Source organism: Ambystoma mexicanum, chromosome 1p (assembly GCF_040938575.1).
Source record: "Ambystoma mexicanum isolate Mex_15411 chromosome 1p, UKY_AmexF1_1, whole genome shotgun sequence".
NCBI lineage: Eukaryota > Metazoa > Chordata > Amphibia > Caudata > Ambystomatidae > Ambystoma > Ambystoma mexicanum.
In genome coordinates this window covers 1,434,507,309-1,434,523,635 of record NC_090921.1, presented here as the reverse complement: position 1 = coordinate 1,434,523,635, position 16,327 = coordinate 1,434,507,309, and positions in this window count along the sequence as shown.

Below are 16,327 nucleotides of genomic sequence, written 5' to 3'. Positions count from 1 at the left end.
CAGCCGGGAAGCCTCTGCAAATACGGGAGGAGGTGCTGGTATCACATCGGGGTCCCCAGTTGAAGGCACACCCCTAAACACTCGGACCAGAGAGAATACATCCCTCTAGGGAAGAAAGTCCCAAGTTGATCTTGTAAAGATAACACGTTTTAATCTCACGCACAGATGAGAGCAACAGCAACAAACTCTGCTGCTAAGAATGATCTGTCAAAAAGTAGTACAAGCAGAATCTTATAAATGAAAACATCATCATAGATGAAGCAATTCATATAGTAAAACCCAGCAAAGCCTCATGGGAGGCTGTAGATTTCCCTTGTCTCGCAATTTGGGCTTAGTGGATACAATGCTGCATTCGCCTCGCAGGCCTTCCCTTCTACCTATGGTTACTAATATCAATGAAAAATAGCAATGCTGCTTGCTCCCTATGCTAAACTATGTGGGTTGATTATATTGAAGTGGGGTCCTTCTGTATTGGGAGGTGGTCCTCTCACCACCCCTCCTGTACCCTGGCCCATCTTAGTCCTTTGAATGCATCTGGACTCACTCTAAAGCACCTAGGAGGGTGGGCTGGGGGCTGCCTCCTTCCCAACAGTAGCCATGCCAAAAACACATGCACCGCATAAAATAATACTTCTGGCTCCTGAGAAACACCTCTCTGTGCTTTCTAAGCTAAAATGCTGTTATGAAATCTTGTGCATTCACATAATGGATTTCTGGGGTGGAACATAATATCTCCTGGTCAGTGAATTATATTATCATGTTTAATTTGCACATGAAATCTCTCCCCAATATGTAAACTGGTGTCTTGTGAGAATGTAATAATGGCATAGACATGTGTTCTCCTACGTGGATGGGTACATCGTCGGTAAAAGGAACCGTAGTTTGTCGCCCCAGAATATCTTTGTGCATTCATGGCAATGTCTGACATTGGGAACTCCCTTCTCTGGCACAGGATCGAATCGCCCCTGTATTTACCAAGAAGAAACATGTTACATCACCTATGGTCACTTGACCCTTGGTTCCTATTGTGGGTCTGGTGTAATCAATATGATGGAACACATCAAGTTTCTCTGTGGGCTGTCCTATTGTGGGTACATATTAATTTGTGTGCTGGTGAAAGCATTCCCTCCCACTACTGTAACACTGTCTATTCTATGTTTGCATTCATGGTGTCAATGCATTCTGCTGTGCGTTCTATTTTACTGATGCCTGTGTCTGCATGGGTGCTTGCTGTTTCTGGGGTTGCCTCTCCTGTTGCGTTGCTGTTGTCTGATACTGTGTATGATCTTGGACATACTATTCTGGTAGTTCTGCACCCTAGGGTGGGGGTATGCTGTCCCCCCTCTTGGGTCTGTTGCTTGCGAGTTCTGTTGAATCTCTCCCCTCTTCTGCATACCTGTGAAATGTGCCCTATCTTCTCACACATTCAACATGGTTGTGATGGTCCTTCAAATCTTGATTGCCGTCCATTAAACCCTCCTCCATGCAGAGCATGAAACCCAAACCATCTACTTCAGTTTGCAAACCCTCGTCCTCTGGGATAATAATTATACTCTCCTCTTCCTGCAAAACTATTCATCCCTGGTTGCACTTTCTGTGCCCTGTGCACATGGTAACTATCTCTACTTGTCAATATTGTTCCTTCCACTGTTAATTTCGACAGTTTCTTCTGAACCAGTTTTTCATCCGTATTCTTTCTATCCTAAACTTTCTTTTTGTCTTTCTCTTTTCTTAATAGACAATGGTGAACAATAGTCGTTTGTATCTCTACCCATGGCTTCGCTTCCATTCTCACAATCTTTCCCCACTGTCTTTGCACTTCTTCACAAATTTCCTGACATAAAATATGATAAAAATGTGTTATGTTTTTGTCCCATGGTTCTTTCATCGGTAGCCGCCATTTTTCTTGAATGTGCTGTATTTAAGCAGTTGGATCCTCATCTGCTCTCATTTTACATGTCAATATTGCACTTATGTCTGATGTGTCTGGGTACTGTTCCCTAAGTGTTCTCCATATGCCAGCTAAACAGTTGTTAAATGGGGCTCTGTCATGGTTAGTATTCTATGCCGTCACCCCAGGGTATCATGCTCATTTCCAAATATCGTCTGATTGCTCTCCTAATATAGCAACAAGCAGGTTTTTATGTCATCTACTGCTAAGGTCATCCCAGCCATCATTCTCTCTAATTCATAAATCCATTAGCCTTCCCCTGATGTGAGTGATGGCAATTTACAAATTACATTGTTTTCATCCATTTGTCGCCACAGGATAAATTGTGGTACTCCTCCCCCTTTCTCCAATAAGGGGAATTGTTGTAGCCATGTGCCCCATCCCAACATGGCCACACCCTTTGTCTATGCCACTGCATCTGTCATGCTAACTTTCTTTCATCCTGGTTAATTCCTCAGCCTACTCACAGATGATTTTCTTACTTCTAGAATGTTTGAACACACCTTCAGGTGATTTGGATATTCAATAGGCACTGACCTGGTTCTTCTAAATCTAACCATGCTATCACTCTCTCTATTTCCATACTGTAGCCCATGTGGTTGCTCTTCCCTTCCTTCCTCAATTTCATCCTCGAACATTGTATCATCACTGTCTTCGTCTTCTTCTAACTTTCTAGTCTCAAACTCTAGTCTTGCAAGGGGACTCTCCCAACATGTTCCACTCATTACATCCTCTATATCTGGAAGAGTACGTCTTTTAAGAATCTCAACTTCTTTTTGACACCCCCCTACTTTTTCCTGCCTCTCATTGTTGTTCTCTGTCTCTTTTTTCCTCTTTTTTCCATTCTCTTTCCCTTTCTGTATCTCTTTGCTTCTCCCTCCAAATTTCGTCTTTTTGTCTCTCCTCCCTTTCTCTTTCTGCCTCTCATTTATTTTCCCTCTCTCTTTCTTCTTTGTCCCTTCTTTCCTTCCCCACTCTTGTCTCGTCTTCACCTCTTTCTTTCTCTTTCTTTCTCCTTCAGTACTCTTTCCTCTTCTTCTCTTCCTAGTCTTTCTTTAACTTCCCTTTCCTTTTCTTTAGAATCCTCAATGCCCTTTCCATCTAATTGAATCATTATTTTTTCTCTTATCAATTAATTTGATACAATTGCTGTATCATCCCTGTTGCGTTGCCTGTCTCTGTCTATCTGAACCTCTGCTTTGGATTCTGCAAGCTATGCTTGTAAGCTGTGGCGCTCATCATATTCTTCTGCTACCATCTGTTATTATGGCCCAAAAAAGTCTCTAATAACCCAGAGGACCTGGAATCAATCCAAATCAAACTCAAAGATGTAGTAGACCAGGTGCGAAATCCAGCTTTATTATCAGTCAAATAAAGCAGGGAGACCATACAATCATTAAAATCTTGCCGCTCTCGGCGCATCCATTACAAACAATGATTTAAGTAGTACAAATTCATCATAAATGACATCATCGCATTTTATCAGTTTACAAAAACCTACAGGGAATGGGGATTGGTTATTGGTTTTGGCTACATATACACTCTATAGGGTTCAAACATCTTATTCAGTTATACTTGTCTGATGGCTCCTCTTGGGACCACCCGTGTATCGATATCGGTTAAACTATGTAAATTCTACGACGAGGGGTTGGTTGGCACATTATTTGATGGACAGCATACGACTAGAGACTCTGACAGGTTGGCTTTCTGCTAATCAACCTTGGACAATTCACAGGTCATCAAGACAAGAGCCAAACAATGTGTAGGGGGAGAGTTGACCACAGATTACTTTTCTTCCAAGTAAAAATGTTATCATCCATTATTCCTAAGCCATGAGCCAGCATGATCTATTTTTCCATCTCGTATCTGTGTGTACAAGTAGGGAGTATGGTAGGTGTCCTATCTATGTTCACTTCCAATGTTCTCCAATTATGTGTCATGTTTGATGGGACCATGTTAGGAATAGATTTATCCTGTTTTAATGAGAATTTAGCTAATATTAATGTAAGTTCTATGTTTTCTGTTGCCATTAGAGACACTTTTGAGTTATTCTTCATGGAGTCTTTTTGGCTTATAGATTGACTACACCTCGCTAACAAAGGTTGGTTGTTGTTTTTCTAAACTTTAATTAATCTGGGTATATACTGCTTTTGTCTAGGGAATTGCTATTATATGCCTTTTCTCTGCCATTTCTATCTTCCCTTATTCCAAGGTAACCTTGGCTCGGGTTGTTAGCTACTGTCTGAACTCTGCGCAGATCTGTATTTCTGTGAATTTAGCATTTTGAGTGCTCTAGAATCCCTGGGCCACAGCTTCCATTTTGAAGAAGATGGCTGCCGCATTGTTCCCGTTTTTTTTTATGTTAGTGAGCTGTATTTGGTGAGCGTGTCTTTCTTGATGCATTCAGCTTAAACATTGGTTATGTTAGTGTTCTTAAAGTCTAGTGGATGCTATGTTAGTATTCTTCATGTAAAAATGTATATATTTCCTAATGCATGTGTTCTTCATGTTGAGTGCACATTTACTTTGTGTCTAGTGCATGCACATGTAAGGTAATAACATTAGGTTGACTACTGTTGCCATCTCCAGCTTAAATTGTCTCTATGTCATGCTGCATCTGCCTGGGATAAGGTGGTACGGTTGTCTTGGTGAGTATCATTTCTCACCTGTGTGGTATTGGGCTAGGGAAGGGGTAGGAACTATGGATGACATATTCGTCTGCCGCCCAACATTCATGATTATATCCCCACATTCCTGACTCCCACAGCAGGCAGCTTTTCTTAACACAATCGCTCTATTGATTTTCATCCTTTCTGCAGCTACCCAGTACTGAGTTGGCCAACCTCTCGAAGTTAAGTTTTTAGGAGGAAGAGGGCACATGTGCCAAACAATGGTCCGTATGTAAAGCTATTTACCCATGGCATTCGACTTCCGAAGTAAAAGGGCAGATACTTAATGTTAGCTCAGTCCTCTGATCTGATCTCTGCGAACACTGCATGCAATTTTGTTCATCTTCAGCTATGCCATCCCTGCCTGTATACCTCTTGTCCACCATTTGAAGTGAATGGATATGGTTTAGGGACATGTTAGAAGATGACAGTTTAAATGAATTACAAATGGCATTGTTTTTTGTCAAAAAGCAAAATGTGAATCTTCCATCTCTCCTGCCTTAGCCTTTGACATAAGCTCACCAAGTGTTCCTGGGCCCAATTGGAAACAAAAGCATCTCCCCAGGCAAGTAGCTATAAGGGTGAGGTATATGTTGGAGGGATTGATGCAAAATCGTATATTGTTTGCAGTTATAAAAAAAATGGGACACTGGGAAAGGCCTGGGGGTGAGTGACAACTAGTGCTAATAACCTCATAGCCTGAAGTTGTGGGCTTTACCAGCATTTTAAATTCATTCACCCCTCAATGATGCCGCTTGCTTCGCTCAGATTGTTATACTGTTTTGGGAGGCTTGTAACAGCCATCTTAGAACACAAATGCATGCTAAATGCCTCAGGTAAATATGACCCACATTGACTATATTATTGATAAAAGCTACCTATTAGTTAAAGTGAGTATTATCAAGTAGTGGTGTTGTAGATATTTATGGGGCAACAATTTATGTGGGGAAGTCCCCCCACCTAATTAAATGTGCCACACAAATATATCTCTTGATATCATTCAATCTTTCCCTGTCTGTGACCCATGTAGCAGCACTATCCGCCATCACCCCTGTGCAATTCGTAAGCCAGGAATCAGGCAGCCAGGTAGAAGGAATATATATTTATGAATGACTTTGAAAATTCATATTTGCACAAAATCACAAGACGTGCCACTCTACTCCCTGGCCCAATGCTTTTCTTTCCTGACAACTCTCCTTTTACACAGTTTGGAAACAATTGTTTTACAATCACACAGATCACAGACTTTTTAATCCAGCATCATGTACAGTATCCTTCTATGGGTTCTTTTCCTCCAAGGTTACATAGAGCTATAGGTCTATGGGGTGCTTCAAGTACATGGGTCACTCACAAAATACTCTTAATGCATACAATTGTGCAGTGCCATGTACTAGACAGAACAATTTAACTGCACAAAATACTTTGCATCGGGCTCACTTTTAACAACATGTCGCACCTTCAAACATGACTGGATCATAAGCTTGGCATTATACATTACATGAAGTCAAATTTAAGTAATACGCAACACTTTCCAATTTACAAAAGCAATTTCACACACACAGTGATCTGTATTTTTATCTCTTTGTGTGCTTGGAAATGCTTTACCAAAAACATTTTTTTAATATATATGGAACCCTTCTTCCTTCACCACTATATGATGAAGAATCCCTCTTCTTTCAGGAGTAACATTCTCACTTTTTGCAGAAATGTGCTTTTAAATCACTGATTTCATCCTGTTTAACTTTGGGAAGACACTTCTCCTATGCCACTAACCCAGATGTTATGTTATAATTTAAAACCCCTCTGCTTCAAGGAAGGGTCTGGGGAACAGGTAGCAGTTGGGAAATGTGGTTTGTGCACCCCTCCTTTTGGGGAAATGTTGGCGTTAGCAAATGAAATAGGAGTACCGAATTACTTTAACAGACTATATTTGTATCCACACTGAAAGCAATGCTGTTTAATTTTGAGTTCCAACTAAATCACCTCATATTAGTTGGTTATAGGGGAATTATTATTATTATTATTTTTATTGATTTAGCTGAATGCAATCAACTTTACAATATGTTTACAATAATATAAAATTAATGCCTTAAAACTATAAAAAAGGAGAGTAAGTTACATATCATTCATAAGATGGTCTTTTTTAACTCAAGTGATCCAATAAAAAGAAAGTAAAAGAATACAGAGAAGAATTAGTAACTTGACTGTTTGGTAAACTATTCCAACATACACCTTTCTAGATGAAAAATCGTACTCTATACTCAAAAACAGTTAGAGCTTAAATAGAAGGCTATTTAGACAGATTTACCTTCTGCCTTCTGTACAGTATATTAACTTCAATACCAGTTGTATATGAGATGTTGTTTCCCACTTTTTAATATAGCTGTAAGGCATGCAAGAAGCCAATCGCAGTGATTCTTACTAATGTGTGACTGCAAAAGATGAGTTGCCAAAGTATGTTAGAATTTACAATTTTAAAATCCTTGAACTCTTTGTTTAAATAAAAGGAACACTTCTCAATTAGTATTAAAACAAGTAAGTGACGTAAAGTTTCTGCTTGGTCAGGTATTTTGCAGACCCGACAAATACTTTCCTTCTTACTAATTATCTTTCGTCTAACTAGGACATCATTTGTAGGCCATAGATTATCTTATGCACAGAAAAGCAGCTCTATGTGTAGATGATGGGCATTTGCTCATGTATAATTCCATTGGGGGATATTTTTAGGTATATAAAGAGGGTTATTCCTGAAGGCCTTGTAGGTTTGACATTGGGCACATGTTTTAATCGAGTCATTTTGAAAAACTTTCAATTTAGCATGGGTTGGATTTTCTAACAAGATTTTTAGCGAAATGGCAGCAGCTGCTAGTGTATTTATAATGCTATTTTTCCATTCAATTATAAATGTGATTCAGGGTTACCACCTGACCCATAATGAGGCCCACAGACAAGCAGGCATCTAAGCACACAAAATAACACACATACAATTCTGATCTGTATCCTCCACATAAAATATGATTATTTCACAGAAAGTGTATGATCCAATAGACGTGGCTATAACAGTAGCCACGTCTATCAGAACAACCAACAAAAAATCAAAAAGCGTTGATGTGCCTACACACGTGCTTCTTATAGCCGCGGTTATAGAGAAGCATTGCTGATTTAGCTGTTGTTAACTGCAGCAAAGACACGTTCACAAACACTCAACGTGCTTTTTGCTGGTATATAGCCGCAACTGCACAGGGTACTGCTTTGAACCACAGGTGGCAATGCCGCGCACCATGTTTGTGGGGAATTGTCGCGGTTAAACACACCGGCCCATTGCTTTGTCTAGGCGTGATCCTAAAACGATAAATCACTCCCTTTTTTCCTGTAGCTGAGGTCCCCTCATAGTAAATCCCTCTAGTAGCCGCAAGATGCCACACATCCACGGACACTCAATTTGCCATTTTCCTGCATATAGCCACAGCTGCACAGGGTAACACTTTGAACCGTGGATAGCAACGCTGCGCAACGGGTGGAGGCTGAGAAGCCACAGCAAAAAAAAACTGTTGTTGCTATTGCTAAGCAGATCCTCTATACACTCCCCTTTTTGTATAGCAGTGGCTATGATGATTCTTTATTTTCTTTAATCTGAGCAATATAAATGACAAAAGAAATACAATGGTCCTTAAAAGATGTCAATAAAATGAATCATAAGAACAAAACTACGTAATATTTTTCCCAGACACAGAGAAAAACTGCATGTGTTCCTTCATAACATCAAATTAGTACTCCAGATGTGCTAAAATAATAAAGATAGGTCGATGCGCTTTTTATATACTGTTTTGTACTCGGCGAACTTTGTTATAACGATTGACCTAGGTCCGGATGTTGCATCTTTTTGGAGAATGACGGTATAAACGCTCAAAACCGCTTATATGATCAAATAACACCAGACTCCATTGAACACAAGCACCAATTGAATTGTTTTTATTTCATAGTGTAAAGTTTTTCCATAGTACAGTGCCCTGTTGGAAGACACATGTTTCGGCCACAGGCCGTTCTCAAATCAGGGCAAAGTTATACTTTTTTTCTCTCTTTCTTCCATTTCATTCAACATAATTAATCACAGCACATATTTTTGACCAGGCATATTCAGTTTTCACATGTTGCATGAACAGATTTAACACATAGATAGATGTATTGGTATGTACAGATTGGCACCCATTCACAAGTTATGGGTGATTATATGTGAGAAAAAAGGTGGGAGTGCGTTCAGAGGAGGGAGAGAGAGCATGAATCACAATAACCAAAAAACATATCATTCAATTAATTGTGAGATAATATATAAGAAATATCAAAATGTACATAGACACAGACAGACAAAAGAAATAACAACAAACCCCCCAAAAAATAATTATTGTTTGTCTTGCCTGAGTAGGGGTGCCATCCAGAGAGATAGGCCAGTCATTAAGATGAACTCGGACATGGGCATTGGCTAAAAAGGAATGTGAGACTGTGTACATCAGTATCTGTGATCTATGAAGTGCATTATTTCTTTTCCCATTTTATGCTAAATGGATGTGTTTTAACTAACTATCTACTCATTGTTAAATAAATACTAAGTTTGTATGTTTGACTTATTGTCTCTCTGGCATCAGTTCATGATGTCGTACAAGAATCAATCTTGTAGAGGGGTGTTATTGCATGTGCGCACTTGCTTTGGATGGGTTCCAATTGATCTCAGTGCACACCATCACAAGACATCTGGTATCATTATCTCTGAGCAGAGACCACAAATTTGGATTTTATTTTCAGGTATTATTCAGAGTTCAACCCATCAAGGGCTGCCTTTATTACACAGTTGTGGGCACCAACCCATCATATATTTCTTCCTAAGCACTACCGTTGCTTCAAAACATTATAAAAACATTATCCAAATAATAGGGGGAAGGTCCCAATTTGAGTGTTCTAAACAGGCTGAAGCCAAATCGTTTGAACAGAAACTGCACATTTTAAGGGCCGATTAGTTTCAATTACATGGCGCCTTTTAATCTGTTTCATTTTCTTTGCATGATGTCATCAAGGTCTATCTTTAGATTACAACTTGTACTTAAAATGCACCTTGTCTCATGGCAGTTTCACTGGTAAACAGTTCCCTTCAATCCCAGATCTAATTGTCTTCAATTCTCTGTCAGCACTCTGTGTTAGCAAAGCTGCCCTTTAGCTATCAGCCATATGTAATGGAAAGTAGTTTGAGGCCTTAGGCCTAGTCCCTCAGACAGGGCCCATTTAATGTTTGTATTTCTCTTTCTCTGAAAACAGCATTTTTTTGTTTGACAGTTGTTGAAATGCTGTCTTTTTGTCTGTCATCCAACAGTGTGCATTTAAAATCAGTGTAGTTTCGTATTTACAATGTTCCCTGTTCCAAGCTGTAGAATGCACATATTTCCATGGTCTCTGTATTTTAGCAAATGAACCATCCATGGTTTTGCAGTTGAAATGAACTACTGGCATTTTTACCTCCAGTCTACAGTGTGCTTTCTAATGACCAGAATGTATTTCTGCACTTTTAGGCCCAACGTGGCTAGGGGCAATTTATTTGTGTTGGGGCTAGATTTACCCCACAGTTTAGCGTGAGTTAAGGATTAAACTATTGTGTGCTGTACTTTGGGTATATTTCATAAACACTTTCAGATTGCTTGTAGTACCCTTAATGTTTCCAATGTTGTAGACCTTTTGCAGGCAGTAGCCACAACTCCATGTACAAATATACTTCTTTCAATTAATGCCCTCTTTATTTTGTAAATGTGAAATGTGCCTTAAGTCAAGCACAATGCATGTGTCCAGCATTGATGCTGTAACAAAATATAACACAAACGAGACAAGATTACAAGAATTGTTAAAACATATTAAAGAAGTAAAAATTCTACATTCTGTAATCAAATGTCATCATCCTCACCTCCCCCACCTACCCACCATCATTTTCTGCATAGCCAAACACTCCAAATAAATTCTGCTATTGAAAATACTACCACATCACTGGTGTTGTTACAGTTCCACTCTAAAGTTTCTTGTAGTTACCTTATCCCTGCATCCTTGAGAAAGGGCTTCAGACCCTTCGACCTTCATTTAGGGTAATGTGGACACAAGAACAAGAAATGAATACTTGTCTCAGCTGAGGTGCCACATACATACAAGGAGTCTCATAATTTTGGGTACAGCTCCCTACCAACCACACAAGCGGTATGGAGCCTATATGAAATGTAATGTGTAGAGTGTAATGTTTTGCATCATTTCTGCATGTCTGGATATGTGTATGTTATTTTTGTTGTGACAAAAGGAGTATTTCAGTGCAGGTGAAAGGGGGGAGCAGTGCCTTCAAAGTGCCATGAGAGCCTGGACTGCGACTGGTGGCCATACACGTTAAACAGAAATTAAGTGAACTGTATATCTCATGGGCCTCATATAGTAGCATTGCCAGAGTGAAGACAGTATTCTTCAAGAGATATGTGAGCCAGTATGGAAGCTTACTAACAGCAATGGTCAAGTAAATAGGAAATTCATTAAATAGTTTAAGTTCTTACAAATAGATACTTTACTTAAGCATGGACAAACTATTAAACAAACTCACCATGTTACCAAGTACATAGGTAATGCAAACCAGATGGGACTATACTGTTTACTCTGGGTATTAGCTGACAGAAGGAACACTGCATACAAAAAAAGAGAAAGGTGTAAAAGTCGAAACTCATATTCTTGAATGTCTTTTTAAGGTAGGATAATGGGTCGTAACCATCTCTAGGACTAAAGGTACAATTCCACCGAGTTAGAGCATAGAAAGATGTTGTTAGGGTCCTCTGGTCCACTTAAACTCTACCATAGTCTCTTATAGGGCCTTAATAATGTCAATAAGATCTTATTGGTTCTTTTTCAAAGGGTAGCAGGATGGATTTATGGGACTCAACCACTGCAGCATGGATCAGATGAATGGGGATAACTCGAGAGCAGAACATCATTCAGATGCAGGCAGGACATTGGCAAGTCAGCTCCAACAGGACTCAATTCAAGGTGAACAACTTCAACTCTCTGTCTCCTTTAGCTGTCCGCAGAGTCTAAGAAGGCAATTCAGGCTTGATGCACAGTCAATCAACATGCATCGATGGGAAGCTTCATAATCTCAACGGCTCAAAGATGTCTCGAAACAGAATAACTTTGAGCTTAGCACCATCATTGCCAAAGGTAGACCCTTTGGCCTTGGTATATTCAGTGGACCCTTTTATCTGTTCCCTGCATAAATTGAGCCTCTTATGCCCCCCCAGCTAATGAAGGATAACAAATTCACTCGCAAGAAGAGTGCCCCATAAATCAGGCTGTGATTTCCTGGTTACTAGGTTTCAGCAGCAAGCTGGCTTTATTTTAGCTTTTTAACTCTCTTCTCCATCGTAGTTGGGTGAGGAAAGAGATGTTGTCTCTTCTGGAATTCTTGTCTTCACCCTTTGGAAGGGACCAGCCTTAGCTCCATCAAGGCTCCAAGTAGGATGCTTATAAATGTTATAAAGAATATTCAACAGAATGAGGGAGTTGTCCCCTTTATGTAGATACATTTGAACAGGGGACTGGTTCTTATATAATCCTTGTGTCAGGGGTCAGTCCTTGTTAAAAATGCACCCTCCTTTGCTGGATCATTTCGAGAGACCCATATCTGCACAAAGTTAGGCGGGTTTAGAAAAGAAGTGGGGAAAAGTATATTTCAAGATGGCGAAACCCTTTCCATGAGTTTCTTAGCACTTGTCTGCTCTGGACCACCTCTCACTCCTGTCTGCTACAGTGAAAATAGTCTCTCTGGTATGTTTCCCTTTTCAGCCACTTCTCTCTTTCTCTTTAAAGCCCATTTGGATGGACAATTCCCTGATCCAACCAGGGAAAGCCAACTCTTTCCACCTGGGAGAGATGTCAGGATCCCCACTAGGGCAACAAATATTTCCGGTGAGCCGATGCGTCATGTGATGTGGGTACCGATTCAAAGGGCTGAAGCATGCAATAAAGACCACTTTCCTTTTCTCAGTCACTGCATAGTGCCATGTTAGGTGGATAGAATATATGACTATATGAACAGCATATTTGTGTTTGGATATTAAATTAATTTCTCCTTGTCAAATTATACCCATTTTAACAGCTAAGCTTCCTCTTTGTAAGAGAATGTAGCCTTCCCATCAAGCAAATGGATGAGTTGTAGCTAATGTAAAGTTTGTCATAAAACTGATTCCCATCTCAATTTAAAAAAAAAAGTCTACTGTGATGTTGGCATAATTTTATTTCTGAGGATAGATAACCAAATACTTTGGGGGCAAATGTCCTGATGTGGATGGGAGTGTACACTCTAATTTGCAGGAAGTTAGTACTTTTTAGGTAGGTATTCCAACTATGAGCTAACTAAAAATGAGTTGCCACTTCAAAGTAAAAAGAAAAGTCTAGTGATACATTTCATTATAAACGCCATATTGGTGAAGCATGGTTTTGGTCTTAGCAGTCCTTTATCATCAATAATATGCTTTCCTTTCATAGTAACTACCAATATCAGTGGTCCAAATTGGCAACTGTTCATTATAGTTGTCTCTTTTCCTAAAGCTAGTAGGGGTTTAACAGGTTAGTTACATTGCAGCTGATTTAAGCCTTCGTGTGCACATGTCAGTTTCGGAACATACGTCCATGTTTGGTAGTTAAGTCACCTAAGAACTTCTGGCATTCTAAAAGACTAGTTGACAGCAGAACGGATACATTGGAGTCTTATATATAAAAGCTAGTGATTCAGTTGCACATCCCATGGGCTAGCAGGCCCAACTGGTTAGAAACCACTCTCATCACTTTCATAGAAACAGAGCACTTCATGAAAGTGAGGCGGATTAGTAGACCCAACTTTCAGCGAGCCTGCATTGAACAAATATATTGTTATTTTGGAGTCAAGGCACTTTATGATTGACGTAAGAATATGTTACGTTAAATGAAGGAACTCGGGTTGTATATGTCCCCAGTGAAGAGTCTGTCAGCACAAACAATGCAACAATGTTGTACAAAGGGTGGGAGGAAAAGGCTGCCAACAAGAACAGACCAAGTATATATTAACCATGACGGGTCAGTTAGCACACAATTACAGTACATCAAACTTCATTATAACAAGTGGAAAAAAGCTTGAAGGTGGAGGGGTCTTTGCCCAAGAACAGTGTAGGAGCAGTTGGGAGAGGGATAAAAGCTAAGAAGGATAAAAAGAAAACTTAGTGAAAAGTGGGAATGAGACAGTGGAGAAAGAGATTGACTGTAAATGTGTCCTTGAAGGACATATTTAGGAAAGATGAAAGAGTAGGAGGATGGAAGCCCATGGTGAAGTCACTGGCAGTCCAGCAAAGGCATACAATCAACAAGCTAAACAATTGGTAAAATGATAAAGGATTGAAACTAGACGTGGGATATTTTTAGGTAAACAAGTAGAATTCCAGGCAGATTTGAGGAGTAACCTGACCAGCAAGAAAAGGTAGGTTGTACCACTGCAGTCATACCTTTGAGACCATTTTTTGTACACCCTGCTTGAGCTTTGAAAAGGAAACACTGGATGCTCCATTCTCATTATTAGTAGGAACGATATGCTACTCAAACTGTCACGCTTACCGGGAGACCGGGGTTCACTGTTCGCGCTCCCCCTCCCTGGCGCCTCTACCCGCGCTTTCGCGCTTGGGGAGGCGCCGGGGGGAGAGCTTCAGGGACATGGGTGGCAGCTCCTCGGCGCTTGCGTCGGGGACCGCGATTACGGTCCCGCGCATGCGCCGTGAGGCGGTCGCCCAGGCTTGGAGCAGCTTGCTGCTCAAGCCTCCTTCTGGGACCGCCGGCGCCTGGCAACCATCTGGCTTGCGCTCCAGGCCTCGCAGGCGCCGGCAGCCCATAAAGGGAGAAGCGCGGTCGGGAACAGATCGCGTCTCAACGCGTTCTGTTCCGGATCGTGTTCTCGCCTTCTCCCGCTCTGCTAGTCAGTTCCTGCCCTGTTCCCTGCTCCTACTTACCTTATCCTATTGCCCGCTGCCGGCCAATTCCCCTTTGACCAAGTCTCTTCCTGGGTTATTTCCCTTGGTCCAGCTTCCTACTCTCCTGGTTCCCTTCCTTGTCCGTGCTGGTCCCCCTGCCTGATTTCTTCCTCTCCACCTCTTGGCCTGGCCTATTTCCTGTGATTTTCTCCTGCGCTACCTGGGACTCTCTACTCCTCAGCACCCACTGCCAGCTACGGGTGTGGCCTCCCACACCTTTGGACTCTCTACTCCTCAGCACTCACTGCCAGCTACGGGTGTGGCCTCCCACACCTTTGGACTCTCTACTCCTCAGCACCCATTGCCAGCTATGGTTGTGGCCTCCCACACCTTTGGACTCTCAACTCCTCAGCACCATTTGCCAGCTTCGGGAGTGGCCTTCCCACTACTTGGGATTCTCCACTTCTAAGGACTTCCTGTGCTCACCCATCTCAGTTCATCGGAGTCTCGCCTCTTCAAGGATTCCCTCCTACCACTTCTTCTGTCAACACTGTGCAGATCTGTCATCACTGGAACCAGGTTGTGGCATTGGGAATCGGTCCATCTTTCACCCAGTTCCCACTCAGGGTGGAGGAGAGGCTGGTTGCTTGTATCACCAAGTCTTCTTGTCAGTCTGGCTGCCCCGTCGAGACCAACCAGAAATACAGGTACGCAGCATTCCCGTGATTCTCATCTTAACAGATTGAGACGCCTACCTTCCGATTTGGAAATGGAGGACACACAGGACCTGCGGAGTGAGTTGCAAGCCCTCAGAGCAGAGATGACAGCCCTACATCAAGAAAATCAAGTCCTTCGTCAGATGGTAACCCAGGTGACAGGAGGTGCTCCGCAGGCCGAAAGTTCATTGGCCCATACTGCCCCAATCAGGTTCGATGGAGACCCGCGTCGAGTGGCGGAATTTTGCAACCACTGTCGTATCCATTTCCTTTTCAGGTCTACCTATTTCAATAATGATAAGGCCAAGATGGGATATATCTTGGGAAATTTGACCGGAAATGCCCTTGCTTGGGCGACACCTTTTGTGGCTACTAACAGCCCCATTCTTAATGATTTTGCTGCTTTCGAGAAGGCATTTCTGGAGGTCTTTCAGACACCTAACCTGGCTGCCGCTGCGCAGAATCTGTTAATGGACATCAAACAGGGCAGCTCAGACATAATAACATACATCAGTCGCTTCCGCCTGCTGGCTACGGATTCGCAATGGCCCGAAGTTACGCAAAGGACCTTGTTTCGCCGGGGGCTGAGGGAGGAATACAAGGACGAACTACTTCACATCCCTGAACCTGAGAGTCTCCAACTCTTAATTAATCAGGTGCTTCGCATAGACCAGAGACTAACCGAACGAAAGACTGAGAGACGGCGGCTAGAGAGAGTCGCTCCCAGAACAGCTAGTCTTCCCGCCGGGGCCTTTGGTTCGACAGAATCTGGACCAGAACCTATGCAGTTGGGTGCCGTGAGAGGGCCGCTATCAGAGGAAGAAAGAAGGAGGAGAAGAACATTACGATTATGTCTGTATTGTGGAGCTGCCGGACACTATTTGGGAATGTGTCCTTTACGGCCACAGAAGAAGAAGTCGGGAAACTAGAGGACCTGTCGTGTGGAGGAGAGGCAACGACAGGACTCGCCCCTTTTTCAGACCTTTCCGCCTT